Genomic DNA, 8,622 nt, shown 5'->3' on the forward strand with positions numbered 1-8,622 from the left:
AAAAAAAAAAAAAAAGAAGTTTGTTGGCTATTTGTCCATCTAAGAAAAATTGCTTGGAGAAAATAGCAAGGAATTGTATTCATTTTTAATTGCTGGCTGGCTGGCTAGTCTTTAATCATGTCAGGGAAGATTGGTCCCTGGATGAGGCAGGCATACTCAGGGTTTGTTTGGAGGGTATATATGATACATTAACGGGCACCACTTGTTACCATCACCATTCAAAGGCATTACCCTAGATTTGAAATAACACTGTTGCTTTTCTAACAGATGAACTTTCATACAAAAAAAAATGGGTCGCCAAGAACAAAATTTCACAGAAACTTGGCATCACAATTCCTGGCTGAATGCCCCTGAATCTCTACTAGGACTCAGAAGTGTTGGCCCAGTAAGACATTACTCTTTTTTTCCCATAATTCCAAAGATAATGTTCATCCTGATAATTCAACATCAATACATCATATGAAATTCAAGCAATAAAGTTTATGAAAAAAAATAACACACATTAGCACCAGTCGATACTGATTCTGCTATGTCATTAGAGATCACAGTGGGAACATGGAGGTTTCTTACTTTATTCTTTAAACAAAAATCCCTCCACTAACTGCTCCTATACAAACTTTCCTGTTATTAGAAACTTATTAGTTTCAGCTAGCATAAGTTTCCCTAGAATTATTGGCATTTTCTCCTAAGCCCTTAGCACAAAAAATTAGCTGTTGGCACAGAGAAATGAGTGGGGACCAGCAAGGTTATCTTTGCCATATTTCTCAGGAACACACCATCACTATTGGGTCAAATTTGTAACTAAGTCCCTAAATTATTTTTTTCTCTCTTTCTACCTCTCTTTCCTTTTTTTCTGCTTACTAATGGATAATTCTCGCAATGCTTATGAATTCTAGACCCAGTGTTATCTAGACTCCTGGCCACCCAACACACATACAATCTTACACACACATTCACATGCACACACACTAAAGCCTTTGGTCAGCTGTCACATGATATGACAGAAAGCTTAACAGACATCTGCTCATGAATTCATGGGTATGGTATTTCTTTCACTGTCAAAGATAAATTGCTAGACAGCTGTATTGACAACCACACCATACTTCTCAGCCCAGATGATACACAGAGGAGATGACCTATTTTCTAAATGTAATCATGGATAATCTTCCTACTTCAGGACCCACAGTTTTTCCCTGTAAGACATGTCTTAAAAACAACAAGGATCACCACATAAGTTTCAAATACTAAAATGTCAAAGCTTCCTTTTTCACAGCCATGTGAATACTACTAATGATGTACAATTTGTAGATTGTTCTCAAATTCAGCATTCACAAAATATATTTTAAGTTCAATTTTTTAAAAAGTATGAATTTCTGACTTTATCAATACAACTCTTCTGAACACCATGGGAAAAAAAAAAGTCATTTTCAAACTTGGGCTTGCTTTCTTGTTAACTGCCTAGAACATCAGTTGGCTTGTATAATGTATAGAATAAAGATATTGTCATACAATGTTCATCTGAGATGTAAAGGAGAGAAAATAAACAGCCAAACACATAATTAGCACCAAGAGGCTAGACCCCTATTCCTTCCTTTTGAAGTTCTCATGTTGGCTGTTAGATCCTCTTGGTTCACTGACCATCTTAATCACCTGGAGCCAACAAGAGATTTTTTAAACATGATATTGTTGAAAAAGATTGCAATTACTTTTCTACAGTAAATCAATCAGTTCTTAAGAAAGAAGGAACAATAGAACAGAATTCAGACATATAGAAGAAAAATTTAAAAGGCAGTATGAATATTGTTCTATCAGCCAGTGTCCTATTTTGACGATTTCTCTGTAGAGATCTGGTCTGTAAGAGACTGCAGAAGGCTGAGGGGTAATGGAGGCCAGTAACGAATCTTATGGAGCCCTGGATCCTATCCTCAAATGAGCTGTTTCATTGAGATAGTTGTCAGGATAGCCACTAGCATCTTCAGGTTAAGTAAAGAAAATTAAATCAAGCTCTCTCCACTTCTAAGAACTTGTCTTTATACCATGTTTACAGAAATGGAAGTAAAACACAGGTAACAAAATTTTTCCAATGAATTGGCCTATATATTTATGGAAAGGGAGTTATGTCTTCAAATTTTAAGTTTTTACAATACATACAATGTGTATATGTGCACAGAACTTGAAGATGAGTATAGATGCATATGTTGTGTACACACACATTTTTCAAGATTATATTACCAATGAAACATCCAACTTCATAAGTCAAAAACAGTCAAATATCAGTAATTTCATAGGTTAGGTTACAACTGAATAAGTGAATATATACACATTGAAAAGAAGCTAAATTTTTACAAAACACAGTTTTGTAAAACAGATACATAGCTATATCTTCAGTAATTAAAGACACATTTATTATCTTAAGTTTTTATAGTTAAGATGCACTTACTTTAATATCAAACAAAAATTGGCAAAGAAAAATATTTGTTGCATGCAAGACCCCAAAACCTAAAATACAAAGTTTCTTAATTATTCTAGCTTTCAAATTCATATTTCTAGTTAACAGAAGCTATATACAACAAGCATGTATATATAATAAAATACATATATACAACAAATTTGTATATATAATAGAAATATATAAAATGAATACATAATCAAAAATTTAGTACAGTCTAAAGGTTTCAGTATTTGTTTTAAGAAATAATCACTCATCAAAATAGAAATCCCTTCCATAGGAGGGACACTCCCTCCTATGCTTCTTCCAAAGATGGTCCCAGCAGAAGGTGGGAGGCAATTTGACATCCTCCATTGGGAGTGGTAGGGAAAACCTGGGCTCTTAGTCCTGACTTGCTCAGCTTCTCCCTCCAGGGCTTTATCCTTTGTCTCCTGCGTGGTTTCTGGGCTTCAAAGCCTAACTGAGAGGGATGTAGCTGGTGGCCTGGTCTCCATCTGTGAGGATTATCCGCTCCTGGTGGCCCCTACAGTCTGCAGAGAACAGCCGGTGTGCAGATCCTCCTGCCCTGGCCTGGGACTAGGCTGTAACCTCACTTTGCTGATGTCAACCTTGCACTTTCCAATTCTGCATCTTTAGCATGTGAAGACTTGGGGCTAAATGGAACACTAAGCCCTTGGCCAGACATGCTCAGCTCTCTCGGGTAAGGAGTCTCAGTTACTACCTTGATCAAATGTCCCAATCGCGATCTCCTCTCTCTCTCTCTGTCTCTCTCTTTTTTCCCTCCCTCTCTCTGTCTATCTCTCTCTCTGCCTCTGTGTGTGTGTGTCTGTCTATCTGTTTCTGTCTCTGTCTCTCTGTGTCTCTGTATCTCTTTTTGTGTCTCTCTGTGTCTCCCTCTGCTTCTTCTTCTCTGTATCTTCCTCTCTTTGTCTCTCTGTCTCTCTGTGTATCTTTCTGCCTCTTTTTCTGGTTCTCTCTATGTTTTTCTGTCTCTCTGTCTCTCTCTGTCTGTCTCTGTCTCTGTCTGTCTGTCTGTCTGTCTGTCTGTCTGTCTCTCCTTTTACTATTTCTCAGGACAAAAGATAACCAGCATTCTTTGCTACTTCTGCTATTCCAAACACCAGGCAGATAGGCAGGTATTTTGTAATATTACTGGGGGGAAAGGGACTCTTTGAAAAGTTCTTAATGGTTAATTTGAGAAGACATAGAACCCTTGCTTAAAGTGATAACTTGCCTCATTCTTTCCTAAAATCGTCAAAGTTAATTTTAAACATTTCTTTGGTTATCCTTGCCATTTCTACTATTAAAACTACGTTTAGCTGAATGATTGATGATGACAGAGAAAAACAAGTTTTTGACTCATTTTTTTTAAAAATTGGAAACATATCCATTAGAAAGTTACTTTACAAAAAAAAACCCAAAGTCATCAGAAACATGTATCTAGCTAAAACAGAAGACAGCAGAAAAGGGAGAGCCACTTTCAACTACAAACTGAAGGATTCTGGAAAATCACAAAGTAGATTAAGAAAAACCAGGACAAAAATAGAGAGAAAACTCAAGATACAAATGCAAGTGTCTTGTGTATGTTTACTTGTACATGATGTGTGTACCTGCATACCCCAGTACTTCAGAGGCCACCCTGAATCACACAAGCTCCAAGACATGGACACAAAACATCTAGGAGAGTAGCAAGATAAACAACAAAAACACCAGTGCCATGTTTTTCATTTCTTCACCAACTTGTTTGAAGAAGAATCACAGGAAGCCAACAGGATTTTGATCAGCGATGGATCAAAAAGCTTAAAAAAAAAAAAAAACAGTCTTTATGAAAGTCATGTAATAATCATAAACTCCAGGCTTATAAAGATAGAATAGAGTTAAAGGGGAAAAACATGGAAATCATTGTTTTATCAAGTAAAAGAATCTTAGGCGCAGAAGGGGAGCCATGTTGAAACCAGAGCTCAAGAGGATGAGTCAGGTGCTTGCTTTAATGGGGTGACTCTAGAGCATGGGAGGAGCCAGATGGCCAGCAAGGAGTCAACAGACAGAAAGGTGCAGATGCAAAAGATGGTAAAATAAACCATGACAGTCAGGGACCCATGCCCAGGCATCAGAGAGATAAGCTGAGCAAACGTTGGACACTGGTCAGCTCTGAGTTTGAAGGAAAAGGTGACTCTGGTCAAATGCAGAAACGATGGGAAAGACAAAATCACCCCATCTTGCTTTTAATACAGAATGATAGCAATTCATTTCCACACATGAGTTTTCTCTTCTAAGGATATAAAGACCTGGGGCTGAAGAAATGGCTCAGGGGTTAAAGAACACTGGCTGCTCTTCCAGAGACCCAAGTTCAATCCCCAGCACCCACATTGACAGCTCACAACTATCTGTAACCCCAGTTCTAGGGGAATCCCACCCCAGTTCTGGCCTCCATGCATGCACCTAGCTCACAGGAAAGCAGGAAAAACATTCATACACTTAAAATTAAAATAAGTCAATATTTTAAAAAAAAATAACAAAGACCTTAAAAAACTTAATTCAAAAATGTGTAATGATACAGTATACTTAATGATATTAAAAAATACAATGGTATGTTTTTAACAAGCATTCTGATAGAATATAAGACTTATCTATTTTATTCAAAGCAGGAGAGAGTCAACAGGTAAAAAAGTTGATTTAAAATAACTGGGTTTGTACACGGAACCTCACACTCACATAGGCACCCTGCACACTGCTTCTTTCTTTGTGTGTAAGAACTTGTTTTCTATACATGGTAGCTGCATTGCACTCCAATGCTGGCTTATTGTTTGAGTAGGAATAATGGAATGGAATCATGAGCTTTTATCTGACATGCCACATGGGACAGCTGGAGGAAGCATGGCTTGATTAACAGTTGTCTGGGATGGCAGACTTTGTGTGTATCACCATTTAGATCCATAAAGGAAATCTTAGCTTCTGTTTTCTTTAACCCATCTAATCATCATGTTTCCACTGAGATACAAGTCACAGACCAGATCACTTTATAGTACTCAGGCTCACCAATCTGGGCAATCATTGCTCTTATCTAATTCCAGAACCCTTTTATCACTTCCAAAGGAAACTTCCAGACCCATTAGCAGCCGCTCCCACTTCTGTTCCACACAGTCCCCCGATAAGCATTCCTCTAACTTTCTGTCTCCATCAATTTCCTGCTTTAGAGACTTATACAAATGTAAACATAACTGTGTGACCCACTGAATTCCCCCTCTGAACTCCCTTTCATTGTGGGCAGCAGCAAAAGCTGAGCCATCAGTATTCGATTCGAATTGATTTAATTTGATTTGAGCAATCGACTTTAGGAGTCAGTGTTACTTCAGACTTTTTCCAGTTTAGGACTGGAAGTTTGGGTAAAACACTAATCTTAAAGTATACTCACATGTATGTTGTTTCTCTTCTTCCTTTCCAAGTTCAGCTACCCACGAGGGACACCTAAATGGTGATGTCATCATACGAAAGTGAGATGTCATCTCTTCTAGCCTCTGCAGGGAGGTGGGTTGACAACCCGGGTCCCAAGATCAGTACCCCTCAGGTACAACTGGTCCTAACTGGACTCATGTCAGAGCCCCACACTGCCTGCATCACCAAGATTGTGACTATCTGCTCTAGCCAAGGCTGTGCCTCACGATGTCAGCCCCGCCATGTCATGTCATGTCATGTCTTCTCTGCATCTGTATCTATTCTGAAAGTGAGACTGGGATATGTCTTGGAGTTATTCTCTGGTTGGTTTGCTTTGGTTTTTACCACTGCATCTGTTTTTATGTCTGGCATTCAGAAATACATTCAACAATGTCTTAAGAGTGAGTAAACAAATCCTTCCAAATGCAGATCAAATATTATCTCCTCTATGAATTCTCTCCACCCTGTTTTCTCACTGCTTGCCTGAGGCTCCCATCAGAAGATAATTCTGCTGCTCATTGGAGTTTTTGCTGGTGTCTTAGTCACGGTTTTATTGCTATGACAAAACATCATGACCAAAAAGTGAGTTGGAGAAGAAAGAGTAGGTTTGGCTTACACTTCCAGTTCACAGTCGATCATTGAAGGAAGTCAGGACAGGAACTCAAGCAAGAGTGGAACCTAAAGACAGTAGCTTGAAGCAGAGGCAATGGATGGTGCTGCTCACTGGCTTGCTCCCCATGGCTTGCTCATTCTGCTTCCTTACAGAATCTATGACTGCCAGCTCAGGGATGGCACCACCCACAGTATGGTGGTGGGCCCTCCCACATTGATCACTAATTGAGAAAATGCCTCACAGCTGGATCTCATGGATGCATTTTCTCAACTGAGGTGCCTTCCTCTCTGAGGACTTTAACTTCTGGCAAGTTGACACAAAGCCAACCAGTACAGTTGGCCTGTGTTACAGTTCTCTGTAAGTGTTCATATGTTCATATCTCATATGCTCTGAGTCCCACCTCTCTTTCAATACCCAAGGCCTCCCTCAGATCCTCACCACATAATCATATGCTCAATAATGTTCTGGGAATCAGACTTGTATACCTATGCCTACTTAGGAAGCAGTTTACCAACTGAGCCACCTGCTCACCCCATTCCTAACTTTTTGAATGCTTTATTATTATTATTATTATTATTATTATTATTATTATTATTATTACTGTGTGTATGGAGTACAATTGCATACATACATACCACAACATGTGTGGAAGTCAGAGGACAGCTGGGGGGAGTCTTTCTCTTTTACTTTTACATGAGTTTTAGGGACCAAACTCAAGGTGTAAGGCTTCCTCGAAAAACACTTTACCCATCCCATTGAGCCATCTTGCTGTATTTTTACATCATTGAAAGTTTGCTATTTCAAAATAATGATACTCAAATTTTATTAGAAAATAATCATATGGCAAAAGTATATAAATATGAAAACTAAGTTCTGCCGCCAGCCTCAGTTTTAGTTTCTGGTATGTGGATATTTACATTACTCCTAGAATTCTTACCTCCTAGTTGCTTTATGAATAGTATGGGGCAGGGCAAGTTTAAAAAAAGAATATATGGCAGGAGTTCCTTAGGGAAGAAAAACAAAGGAATTACAAAGAACCATACATGTGAGGTCACCTGTCAGTGATGAAAGGCAGGTCATGGCTTGTCACCACAAGTATAAGCAATGATAACTATCCTGCTTCTTCAACTTCTAGTGACATGAATGTGTCACATCTGTCTTGTAGGAGCTTATGCATGGCAGCTTGGTTCTGATGGTTGTCACTTACTCATAGATAATTTCCAACATACTTCATACCCAGAATCAAGAGCCAATTCATGGACTTCCAGCTTGCTCAGGGAAATTAGATGTGGCACAAAGAACTAAGTTTGGAGGCTCGGATTTTATGTTGTAGACTATGTTGAAAGGAACAAGACAGTTCAGCGGGTAAAGGTGCTTGCTACCCAAACTGATAATGTGAGTTTAAGTTCAGTCCCCAGGCCCTGCATAGGGGAAGGACAGGACCAACACCCAAACACTGTTCTCTTCTCTTCTCTCTCTCTCTCTCTCTCTTCCTCTCTCTCTCTCTCTCTCTCTCTCTCTCTCTCTCTCTCTCTCTCTCTCTCTCTCTCTCTCTCTCTCTCTCTCTCTCTTCCTCTCTCTCACTTTCTCTCTCTCCTTCTTCTTCTTCTTCTTCTTCTTCTTTTTCTTCTTCTTCTTCTTCTACTTCTTCTTCTTCTTCCTCTCTCCTTTCTCTTTTTCTCTCTCTAAATTGTAACTAAAGGTTTTGTAATTACTAAAATTTTTAGTGTTCTTTTTCCAATCACAGTTCCATGCACCTCCATTCAATGATTCTACACACAACACATTTATTAAGAAGGCTTGTAGGAAAACAAGAGAAGAGAGGTGATTCAAAACATTCTCTTCCACTAAGTCCATGAAAACATCTTTACAGGGCAGAAGTCACTCAGGAGATTGGAGTCCTGTTGATAAAAAGTGAATAACAAGGGACCAGATGTATTGATGCGTGTCTGTTTCCCCAGGACTCAGAAGGCAGAGGCATGTAAGGTGAGGAAAAGATCCAGGAGCTCAGTGGCCAGCCTAATTGAATGGCCAGCTTCCTGTTTAGTGAAAGAACTACCTCAAGGCAAGGCCGCAGAAAGCAATAAAGAGACAAGACATACTGCTCTGACCTCCACATTCACAT

Source organism: Mastomys coucha, unplaced genomic scaffold (genome assembly GCF_008632895.1).
Source record: "Mastomys coucha isolate ucsf_1 unplaced genomic scaffold, UCSF_Mcou_1 pScaffold22, whole genome shotgun sequence".
NCBI classification, from domain to species: Eukaryota; Metazoa; Chordata; class Mammalia; order Rodentia; family Muridae; genus Mastomys; species Mastomys coucha.